General features: G+C 40.9%; 1 pseudogene; it reads left to right on the top strand.

The window, feature by feature from the left end:
* The first annotated feature begins 10,275 nt into the window (after positions 1-10,275).
* LOC133097317 (leucine-rich repeat-containing protein 59-like) lies at positions 10,276-11,293 on the top strand (annotated as a pseudogene).
* Positions 11,294-12,036: the final 743 nt, after the last annotated feature.

The raw sequence follows: 12,036 nt of genomic DNA, 5'->3' as shown, positions 1-12,036 counted from the left end.
TTTTGTGCATATGTACATCAGGGATATTTTCTTTTCTTGTAGTAGTGTCCTTGTCTGGCTTTGGTATTCTACTTGATTACTCCAATCAGTTCTTGGGTTAAATATCACCTTTAAACAATTTTTTTAATGAGGTATAATCGACATGCAACATTATATTGGTTTCAGGTGTACAAATAACGATTTAATATTTGTATATATTATAAAATGATTGCCACAATAAGTCTAGTTAACATTTGTTACCATACATAGTTACATTTTTTTCTTGTGATGAGAACTTTTAAGATCTTTTGGCAACTTTCAAATACACAATACAGTATTCTTAACTGTAGTCGCCATGCTGTACATTACATCCTCATGACTTATTTATTTTTTAACTGGAAGTTTGTACCTTTTGACCCCCTTCATCCATTTTGCCCACCACCCCCCCCCCCCCCAGCCCCCTGCCTCTGGCAACCAATCTCTGTATCTATGAGTTTATTTTTTTGGTTTTGTTTTTGCTTTTGGATTTCACATGTAAGTGAGATCACATGGTATTTATCTTTCTCTGTCTGACTTACTTCACATGGTACAATGACCTCAAGGTCTATCTATGTTTTCAAAAATGGCAGGATTTCCTTCTTTTTATGGCAGAATAATATTCCATTTTATATCTATATCTATATCACGTTTTCTTTATCCATTCATCCATCAATTGACACTTAGGTTGTTTCCATATCTTGGCTATTGTAAATAGGACTGAAATAAACAGAGGGGTGCAGATATCTTTTTAAGTTAGTGTTTTTGTTTTCTTCAGGTAAATACCCAGAACTGGAATTGCCAGATCATATGGTAGTTCTATATTTTTAATTTTTTGAGGGCCCTCCATACTGTTTTCCATAGCGGCTGCCCCAATTTACATTTCCACCAACAGTGCACAAGGGTTCTCTTTTCTCCATATCCTTGCCCACACCTCTCATCTCTTGTCTTTTTGGTAACAGCCATCCTAACAGGTATGCAGTGACATCTCATTGTGGTTCTGATTGGCGTTTCCCTTGCCTGTTTTTTTTCCCCCACAATGCTAAATATTGTATATGAAAAACTAGAAATAATTTGATGCTTGGGATGAGTTTTTAAAAATCTTTATTGTAGTATAATTGCTTTACAATGCTGTGTTAGTTTCTGCTGTACAACAAAGTGAATCGGCTGTATGTATACCTATATCCCCGTATCCCCTTCCTCTTGAGTCTCCCTCCCACCCTCCCTATCCCACCCCTTTTCTTTCTCCAGTGAGCCTTCCCTTTGCTTCTATTGGCTGTTATTCTAAGGGCTCTAACAGTCCCAGGTCACCTCAACCCCAAAGGGTTTAGAATTGTTTGAACCTGGACTTTGTTTCCTGTTAGGGCCAGGCTGTTTCTGGTTTAATGTTGCTTGCTGTGCCCCTCAAAAGTTTGGGTATTTACAAGGACCCTCCTGCTTGGCAGGCCCTGGGTGCCATTTTTGGGTCTTAGCCCTGTGAGTCTATTGAAGGCTCTGCTCAGCTTCTCAATCGTACAGCCACTGCCTTTGGCATTGAGGATCATATTGAGAAAACTAGTTGCAAGTGCTAATTGCTGTCCCCTTATCAAGTCATATAGTAGTATTTCATAATATTTATTCAGCATCACTTATTATTAATACGTTGGTGGATAGTGAAGTTACTTATAACTTTTCAAAATAGGTAAAAATCAATTATATTTAAAATGGAGGATTTTTATTAGAAATTTGCCATTTTTTTGTTTTATTGTCTTTAAGTATGCATTGTGGTCCAGGAGAAGCCTGATGTTCACATGATCCTTTTTCTTTTGTAGGGAAGCTGTTCTTTCTCTTTGGAATAATTTGGGAGTGTTATTTTTCAGTCTTGGCTTGTGGAATTTGATGTGTTTAGTTGTAGCTTTGTGCTCATTCTCCAGATTGATACCTTTGGGTCTCTTCTTCTGCTCTGTAAAATCTTTTATTATTTCATTGATTATGTATTTTTCTCTATTATCTAGCTTTCCTTTTCCCAATGATTCTATTGAATAGATTTTGGGTCTAATAGATCTTTTCCCTGCAACTCTTTATTTCATTGCATCTTCCATCATTTTTTCCTTTCACACCATGTTCTGTGGGTCCTTTGGCATGATTGTCTAAACTCACTAATCTACTCTTCAGCCTAATTCATTTTGCTATTCATCTCACCTTTTGAACCTACTTTTCTTTCCAAGTTCTCCAGATTTTTTCATAAATACTCTTCTAGTTTTATAGAAATGGTAAATAAATCCACATAATCTCATTATAGTCTTAACTTGCTCCATTAAATATTTTTCTATATGTTAGTTTTCTACTTACTGAATTGGAGTTCATTCTTTAATAGTTTTCGTTTTACTCAGATATTTTCTGGTTCTTAGTTTATCTGCTCATATTTTCAGAATCATTTCCTGCTTACTTGCTTATGGATGCATGTTTTGACTAAAGAAGCTTGTCTTTGGAGAGATATGAATACTGAAGAACATGGTGTGCTGGCAACCTATAATTTGGTTTTGAAAGCACCCCCTTCATCTCTCTCTGTGCCTTCAAGCTACCTGGAATTCTCTGGTTTTAGTGCTCTATTCACTGATACCTTCTGGAAGCAAACTCAGTTACTGTATCCTCTCAAGATATTTGTACAAGGTGACAGCTTGAGTTGATAGTTACCTAAAGCTCCATTATCATTCCTTATATCCTTTGACCCTCAGTATCCTCCTAACCTACTCTGATCTCAACACCATTTATTTACTCTGTGTATTTTCATTACAATTATATGTAGTCTTCAGTTCCTCTTTCATTCCTATTGGTTTTCTGTTCGTCAGAAATTCACCAAAATTTTTTGTTTTCCAATAACAAAAAATATTTTAGACAGCTTTGGTTTCATTTAAAATGATTTTGGCCTAGGGTGGAAGTGGTTGCTTGTGATCAGTCCACTCTGCTTTGCAATGAAAATCATACTGTTGCAGGGGTATAAACTGTAGAATAAAAACCTCAGAAGTAGTTTATACAGAAACACATGGTGACGGTTTGTGTCTATTTCTGGTGTTGCTATTATAGTGAGAGGACAGGTGTAGGAAGGTAAGCATGAGATTTCCAGAAATTGATTTGTATTCCAAGTTGAGTATTGAATCTTTGGTCCTTGGTTAGCCAAAAAAAAAAAAAAAAAAAAAAAAAGAGAGAGAGAGAGTGAGCCAACTGTATAATAAAGAATGAGCTAGAATACAAATCAGAGAAATTCTTCAGAACGAGTCCAGCAGGTCTTCTTACACAAAACCTCTTCCAAAAAACACAGGACACAGATGAGTATTTGATTCCAGGAAAGAAGTTTGAAGAAAATAACCATGTTGAAGAACAGGATTTTGGTGGATTTCAGGATACTGATTATTGACAATGATTGACGTTCTATTGGCGCCTTCACCAGAGAAGATTGCAGGTAGCTCTGAAGTAAAGCACTAGACCAGTAATTTTCTGTGGTATGTAAATAATAATCATGTTATTTCTTAAGCCATCTCGATGTATCCACCCTGAGTCTAGGTACTCAGAGAACATCAGAAACCACTTAAAATATATTCATAATGAAAAACCAAAATTTAAACACAGTTAAAATCATGTATTATATGTTATTTTAAAAAGCCCATTACCAAAAGTGCACACTGGCATTGTACAACATGGAAACAATCCATTGAGGTCAAGTCAATTCTAGGAATTTTAGAAGTTTGAATCCATCTTTATGCATTTAAATTTGAAACTGAGTAACAAGAGTAATAGAATGATGTAAGTGGAAGGACCTGGAAACTCATTAGACTAACATCACCAGCATTTTAATTATCTGGAATTTTAAAATAAACATGGTTTGGACCTTAAATTATATCTATGGTGATTGCCAAAGATAGCTGCATGTCAGAATCACAGAGAGGACATTTTCTTTTAAATGCAAAACCCCAGGTCTTACTCAGAGATTTCATTTCAGTTGTTTTTCAGGGGCCCTTGGGAATTTACAGTGTTAAAAATCTCCCTAGATGATAGTGGACACGTAGCAAGATATCTGATTTAGAAAACTTCCTGGATTCTTCATGGTTCCTTAATTTATAGAATATGCATGCTATATATTCTTTCTTCCTTTCTTTCTTCCTTCCTTCCTTTCTTTCTTTCTTTCTTTTCTTCTTTCTTTCCTTCTTTCTATCTTTTTTACTAAAAGATCTAGAGTTTTCCTCAAAATGCTTTTAGATCCCAATTGTTTTAGGGAAATAAGGCACAAAAATTAACTATAGCAGGAAATCAACCTATATCCATGGAACCTAAATGGTTTTAAAGAGTCCATCTCTTTTTTTGCTTTCAACACTACCCAATGAAGAAAAATAAAACTCCCCCCAAAGAATAGCTTTTGTAACTCTTATTGCAAGTTCACAAAAACAGGAAACATCTGAGCTCTATCAAATCCTTTGATGAAAACTTGCAATACTAACTCCTCAGAAAAAGAGAACATAAATGAAATCTCTCATCTTCAGCATGATCTTTCACTGAGTTCATTGCCATTCTCTAAGTAAGTCCTACGAATCACCCACAGATTTTCATAGTGTCAACGTGTGGCTGTTCCTGGAGTATCCAAATTTGCCTTTAGTCTTGATAGTCTCTTCCTATTTGTTTTTAAACTTGTAACAAACCTGAAACATCTCACACTTCTTTCTTCCTTTCTCCCTCCCTCTCTTTCCCTCCCCTCCCCCCCCCCCCGTCTTTTTGCCTAGCGATTATCAATATGGAAGAAAACGTGCATTTGAATGCTGTTTCACAAAACCTATAACAGAAAAGACCCAAGCTGTCAATTTCACCACTTCACTCCCTAGATTAAAATTTTTCAAAGGCTTCCCATTTTTCTTAGGATGAAATAAAAAGTCCGGTATGCTGGTTATTCTCTGTTTGCCATCTTTTCCTCCCCTAATTTCTCTGTGTCCCAAGAAAGACACTGGATGGGACGCACTGGCAGAGCATGAGGAGAGACGGGGGGTTTGGAGGTATTTCCTGCTGCTTCCCTGTTTCTGCCTTTCTTCTCTGCCAGCAGGTGTGGGTAGCCTCACCTCCACAGCTCCAGCTCCCAGTAGACTCCAATATTTCCCTTCCTCCTTCTTGTCCTAGGGATGGTGAGAGCTTCCTGTTATGCTTTCTCTGGGCGCTGACTCCTGAAATACTGCCTACACATCCGAAAGTATCCCTATTGTTAAAATCTCATTATTAAACCATCTGAATAAGTTGTGTTTCCTCCTAGGACCTTGAGGTCCTGCATGATCTAACCTCTGCCTACCTCACCCACCCTTCACTCTATTCCAGCCACGGTTTCTCCTTCCCATGGGCATGTGCTACTTCCTTTTCCTGAAATGTTCCTCCTCACCCTTTTTCCTGGCTAAAGTCCCTTCCTCGCACCCTTCAGGTATCCATGTATTTGAAATGATTTGTAGATCAGTCAGTACCAAGAAGTTCCCAGCGAATATCTGACACTTACTGAATGTTTTCTGGTTGAGGATAGTAATGTTCATGCAAATTGCTTTGCCAACAAGTTAGCCCAGGGAAACAGCTATTGAAAATGCAGATGAAATTGCTGCTTTGTACATCTTTTTCATTATTTGGTTTAATAGATTGGACATACAAAAATTATTTTAACCTAGTGGAAAATCAAGTATGTTTGACCCCAAGCCTTTTAAAAAACATTTGCTAGACATGTTTCATCCTTTCAAAACTTTATAGGAAATTTATTGGGGGCTTAGGGAGGAGAATGCTTATATATACTGTACAACAAACTTACATTCTCTTCCTTACCCCAAATGTATTTCCTATAAAACTTCAAAAGGATGCAAAGTTTGTTTCTATATGATATTGTACAGTGAAAGAAATAGAATGGTCTAGAATATTAATTGTTGCTGCAAGTTAGTTTTAAACCTACTTGGTTCTGAAGAAAACCTTATGCAACCAGGACCAGAAACAACTTTAACTATTGATGATCGTCATTTGCTGCAGGATATACACAGCCGTGCCTTTTCAACTCAGTAACCTTTTGGTTTGATCTCTATGAGCATTGCCAGTGTTTGTGAGGATCTTGAATATTTCACTTCTATTGACCTCCTGATTAGAGTAAGGGTCCTCCTACTTTATACAGCATCTCACCTCTCTCTGAGCTCCTTTACATGCAGTGTCTAATCTTGACCCAGTGAGGTGCCTCCAGGCTCAGAACGTTCAACGCCTTGGAGAAGGCCACAGGTATTGAACGGGGAAGAGTTTTATAATAACCTTGGATTTTCTCTCACAAAGTTTGGTCTTTCTTCCACTGTTTTATATTTCTTTTACACATATCCCTGACTATCAAAAATTTGGGCCATCATCTCTTCCTCTGCTTCTGAAAATAGATTTATTTAAAAGGGAAAGGGAAGAGCTGACATTATAGTTGGGCCAAGACAAAGAAAGCTGTATGTGGTTGTTTAACGTGCCGAGCATTAATGTCTGGCAAATAGTAGGTGTTCCACAAATATTAGTTCTCTTGGAAGAGAACTCTGGAAAAGGGTTCTTCTGGAAACAAATAAACACAGAAACAATTGAGAACACTGTGTCTTAGTAAAAAGTTGCCACTGGTATATGAGCAAAGAGCAAAAGCCGCTGGTGCCCCCAGATCATGGGGTTGAGTTGAACTGGTCTTGGATCTGACGTCTTTCCTGAATTAGAACGTAAAGAAGTTTGACTATTCATTTTAAGGTCATTTATTTAGAGAGTATCTGGACCATCTTATTTTTTGTCACAGATCATCTGCTTAATGAAGGCCATCAAGTGCATTTTGAACTCAGTTAAACCCAGGAAATGCCTCTGTATGTCACTGCAATACTTGTCTCCTCGTGTGGTCTGCAGAAGCCGGGGCCAGAGCATGGTACCAGGCTGAGTCCTTGTCCTACGGCTCCTTTAGTGCCAACTCCATAAATTGGTCGGTTCTCCTTTGTTTAGACATACTGTCTCCCATTTCAAGAGCAGTCATTTGCAATAACCTGATAAGATTAGCGGGCCTCGGTCAGGGCCTTTGGTCTACCTGCTGATGCAATCACCGAGGCAAATGGATGAGGCAGGAGTACACCTTGATGGTGGCTCAGGGGTGAACCTCCAGTTTAGCCCCTCACTTCCACAGTGGGATCCTTGTGAGATTACATCTCAAAATCCCTCAGTGCCTAGTGGTCCAAGGAAAAAAGAATGATTTTAAGTGTAGGATGATGATTTTTTTCCTCCTCAAAAGCCATTTGAGACATTTAGCCCATTTGGATTCTTGAAGAAGTGGAGGGAAAGAATCAGGGGTGGGGGAAGAGGGACAATCCTCCTGAATAAAAAAGCCAATCATCAGGTGACACCCCCGGCACTAACATTTAGTAACTGATAATTGCTGTTAACTAGGGCCATTGAGCTTTGCAAATATTATGCAGTAAATTTTAATTAGCACCTGGGGGATTGAAGAGTTTCAGAATAAGCTCTTGGGAGAAGCTTCCCCAGCCAGGGGCTGTGTGCTGAGTAATTTTAGATCAGCTGGCCTGTCAGAGTGGATCAGTGTCATCGCACCACTTATCCTGAGGAAAATGCACCTGCTTCTACATGGAAATAAGGGGCATTATTTGGTCATTTGTGCTGCTTATTTCCACTGCTCCCCTGGTTTGGCGAGTGGGGAGTATAAGGACTAAATCATGAGGCTTTGGAGGAGAAAGGAAGGAGAGTTCTATTGCCCTTCAAGGGCACATGCTGTCACAGGCCCTGAGGGCTTCCTCTTCCTCTTTTGGTTGCCTTGGGACCTCTCTTAGAACTGTATCAACATGGGATGCATTTTACTATGAGAACTGATGGTGCTATTTTGCAATAAAGATATTTCTTATTATTTTCTTTTTGTATGGGGAATTTATAATTGTATTTTGAAGGGGAGGGTGAGAAATTAGGTAAGGCGGAACACTGATCCACGACAGGGAATCTATTAAAGGCTAAACCAAAATATGGGCTAGAAATATTTAGAAACAAGTATGTGCAAAGATAGAATGTAAACCTCATTGATTTTTTTAAATTGCGCAGTACATGAAACGCCTCCTAATTGTAAAAGAGTCAATGAATACAGAAATGAGCTAATATTTATACATCAACTATCTAGAAGCGCTATGCTAAGCAAATTGTGTATGCTGTTTTTATTGTCCCTACTTATAGATAGGAAAAATGAACTTAGAGCAATTAATCAACTTACTCCAGGTCATTCAGGTACTATGTAGCAGTGCCTGGATTTGACCTCAAGCAATTTAACATGAGAGCCCACACTTTCATAGTTCTGAGACATACATGTTTACATGTAAATAAATGTATGCATGCAAGATGTACACACATGTGCATATGTATATGCACACACATTCTTATCAGCTTACATTCACTCCTTTTTCTTATTGATTTTTGAATTGCTTTAAGAGCAAGGATTTTAACACTGAATTGAATAACTAACAAATATTTTAAGATGCACTTCAAAGAAAGCCTAGGATTAGCCATCAGGGAAATGCAAATAGAAACCAAAATGAGATACTGTTTCATACCTACTAGGATGGCTATCATCAAAAAGTCAGATAATAACAAGTGTAGGTGAGGAAGTGGAGAATTTGGAACTCTCCTACACTGCTGGTGGGAATGAAAAATGATTCAGCCACTTTAGAAAACTGTCTGGCAGTTTTCAAAAGCTTAAACGTAGAGTTACCATAGAATCCAGCATTTTCACTTCAGGGTATAGAATGAAGAGAAATGAAACCATATGTCTACACAAAATCTTGTACATGAACATTCATAGTAGCATTCTTCATAGCAGCCAAAAGGTGACAAAACAGACCAATGTCCACTAACTGATGAATGGACAGACAGAATGGGACATATCTGTACAATAAAATGTTATTCTGCCATGAAAATAAATGAGGTATTGATACATGCTACAACATGAATGAACCTTAAAAATCTTACACTGATTGAAGGAAATAGTCACAAATGCCACATACTATATGCTTCCATTATATGAAATGTTCAAAACAGACAAATATATGGAGACAGAGAGCAGATTAATGGTTGCCTAGAGCTGGAGGGATGGAGGAATTGGGAGCTGGCAGCCAAGGGGTACAGGGTTTCTTTTTGGGGTGGTAAAAATATTCTAAAACTGATTGTGATGATGATTGCACAACTGTAAATATACCAAAAGCCACAGAATCATACACTTTTTTTTAAATTGGAGTATAGTTGCTTTACAATGTTGTGTTAGTTTCTACTGTACAGCAAAGTGAATCAGCTATACATATACATATATCCACTCTTTCTTTAGATTCTATTCCCATATAGGTCATTACGGAGTATTGAGTAGAGTTCCCTGTGCTATACAGTAGGTTCTCATTAGTTAGCTATTTTATACGTAGTATCAATAGTGTATATATGTCAATCCCAATCTCCCAGTTCATCCCACTACCCCCTTCCCCCATGGTATCCATACATTTGTTCTCTACATCTATGTCTCTCTTTCTGCTTTGTAAATAAGATTATCCATACCAATTTTTTCAGATTCCACATATATGCGTTAATATACGATATTTGTTTTTCTCTTTCTGACTTAACTTCACTCTGTATGACAATCTCTAGGTTCATCCATGTCTCTACAAGTGACCCAGTTCCGTTCCTTTTTATGGTTGAGTAATATTCCATTGTATATATGTGCCACATCTTCTTTATCCATTCATCTGTTGATGGACACTTAGGTTGCATCCATGTCCTGGCTGTTGTAATAGAGCTGCCACGAACATTGTGGTACATGACTCTTTTTGAATTATGGTTTTCTCAGGGTATATGCCCAGCAGTGGGATTGCTGGGTCGTATGGTCGTTCTATTTTTAGTTTTTAAAGGAACCTCCATACTGTTCTCCATAGTGGCTGTAAATGAGTGACTTGTATGGTGTGTGAATTACATCTCAAAAAACTGTTAAAAAAAAGAAAAACCTAGGTGCACATGGTGACTGAACATTTTAGTTGAATGACTTTGGTGGGATGAGTTACTTCATCATCGTTGTCGCGGCTGCACCGGTGGGAACGGGGCGTGGGGCTCAGAGTGCCAACCGGGCGGCAGGTAGGTGGCAGGGGACGCAGGCATTGTCGGTTGGGTGCGAGTCCGCCGAGCCAATGAGCGGCTTCTCACCCCTTCTCTTGCCCGTCGGAGCCCCGTTCAGCCGGCGTCACCATGACCAAGGCCGGTAGCCAGGGCGGGAACCTCCGCGACAAGCTAGATAGCAACAAGCTGGCCCTGAGCCTCAGCGACCTGAATGAGGTCCCGGTCAAGGAGTTGGCTGCCCACCCCGCCCCCCAAAGGCCACCATACTGGATCTGCCCTGCAATAAACGGTCTACTCTTCCGTCGGATTTCCGTGGTCTCACCCACCTGGTGAAGCTGGACCTGAGGAAGAACAAACTGCGGCAGCTGCCAGTGGGTTCGGCCGCCCGGTCAACCTCCAGCACCTGCACCTCCTCCACAGCAGGCTGGTCACCCTGCCTGCCGGCTTTGCTCAGCTCCGGAGTCTGAAGCGGCTGGACCTGAACGATAACGCCCTGCATCCTGGGGCGAGAAGCAGCGCAAGCAGTGCGCCAGCGGGGTGTTAGAGCACCCGAAGGCGGTGCAGCTCGGCCAGGAGCCAGAGAGGCAGCGGCAGCCGGAAATAGACCGAGAGGCCGAGAAGACGTGGGAGGCCAAGCAGCGAGCTAAGGAGGCTCCGGAGCGGAACTGCGGAAGCGGGAGAAGGCGGAAGAGAAGGAGCGCCGGAGAAAGGAGTAGGACGCCCTCGAAGCAGCCAAGCGGGAGCCGGAGGAACCTAAGAAGGAAACAGATCAGGCCCCGAAATCTGAGTCCGGCTCTCGGCCCCGGAAGCCACCACCCGGGAACCACACTCGATCCTGGGCTGTGCTGAGGCCGCTGCTGCTGCGTGTGGCTGGCGGGCTGGTTGCTTGTCGGGTGACGGAGCTGCAGCAGCGGCCCGTCTGCACCAGCGTGAACACCATCTACGACAACGCGCTCCGGCGCGGCGCAGCCACGCCATCCTCCAGTGGGCCCTGCAGACCGATTCTCAGCAGGGAGCTTGTCCTCCACGCCTGCTGCCCCCCAGCCTTGGAGCTTGGACTCCCATGGAATTGGGTTCTGCTGGACACAACCTCTTTTTAGTGTCAGACCTACCTGCCATCATCACATGGCTGCCGTTTGGTACTTGAGACCTCCTCTTTGTAAGACTCCTTTGTTCCTTCGTCAGGGTCCCCCTGGTGGAATAAGGAGAAATAGGAGGTGGGGATACCTCCTGCATGCTTAGAAGAGTAGGCTTGGGGTGGGGAGAGGAAAAAGCATAGCCTTTCCTAGTTATTATACAAAGCTGTGTAAAGGCAAGACTCATTTCAACTAAAGGTCAGCTGTCACTACATTTATAATTTTGTATGTCACAAGCCCTTTCTTTCATTCCTCCCTGGGGAGCCAGGGCAGATCAGGAGGCAGTGTGTTACTGGGGACTAGGGGAACACCATACTCAGCAAATCTAGTCTCAATTGGGGGGGGAGGGGCATACATATTTTTTAAGGACCTCAGACATTCAGCTATTTTAACAGTCATACAAGATCTCAGGCTGTGACAGGACTTTCAGACCATCCGGTCCAATGTAACACTTGTAGACAGGGAAACTGAGGCCTTCCAGGACTTGCCTCCAGTCTCCCAGCTAGTTTGAGGCAGAACTGGATTCCCACCCTGGTATCCTTTCTTTCCATCATTTTGCCTCCTTTATAATATCCTGAGAGAACAAAACTTACACCAGGATTGAGTGTCTCTTGGCTGGAATATAGAATCTTTCATGGGAAACAGATTCATGACCCACAAATAGAAATCTCATAGCCATGAGGGTCTTGGGCAGCTCTTGTAGAGTCCTGAGGCAATTTATGTGGCTTCTATAAAATGGGGACAGTCCAGGCTC

This window comes from Eubalaena glacialis, chromosome 9, assembly GCF_028564815.1.
Source record: "Eubalaena glacialis isolate mEubGla1 chromosome 9, mEubGla1.1.hap2.+ XY, whole genome shotgun sequence".
NCBI lineage: Eukaryota > Metazoa > Chordata > Mammalia > Artiodactyla > Balaenidae > Eubalaena > Eubalaena glacialis.
Note: the sequence above shows the minus strand (reverse complement) of the source record. Positions and strands in the feature narration are given on the sequence as shown.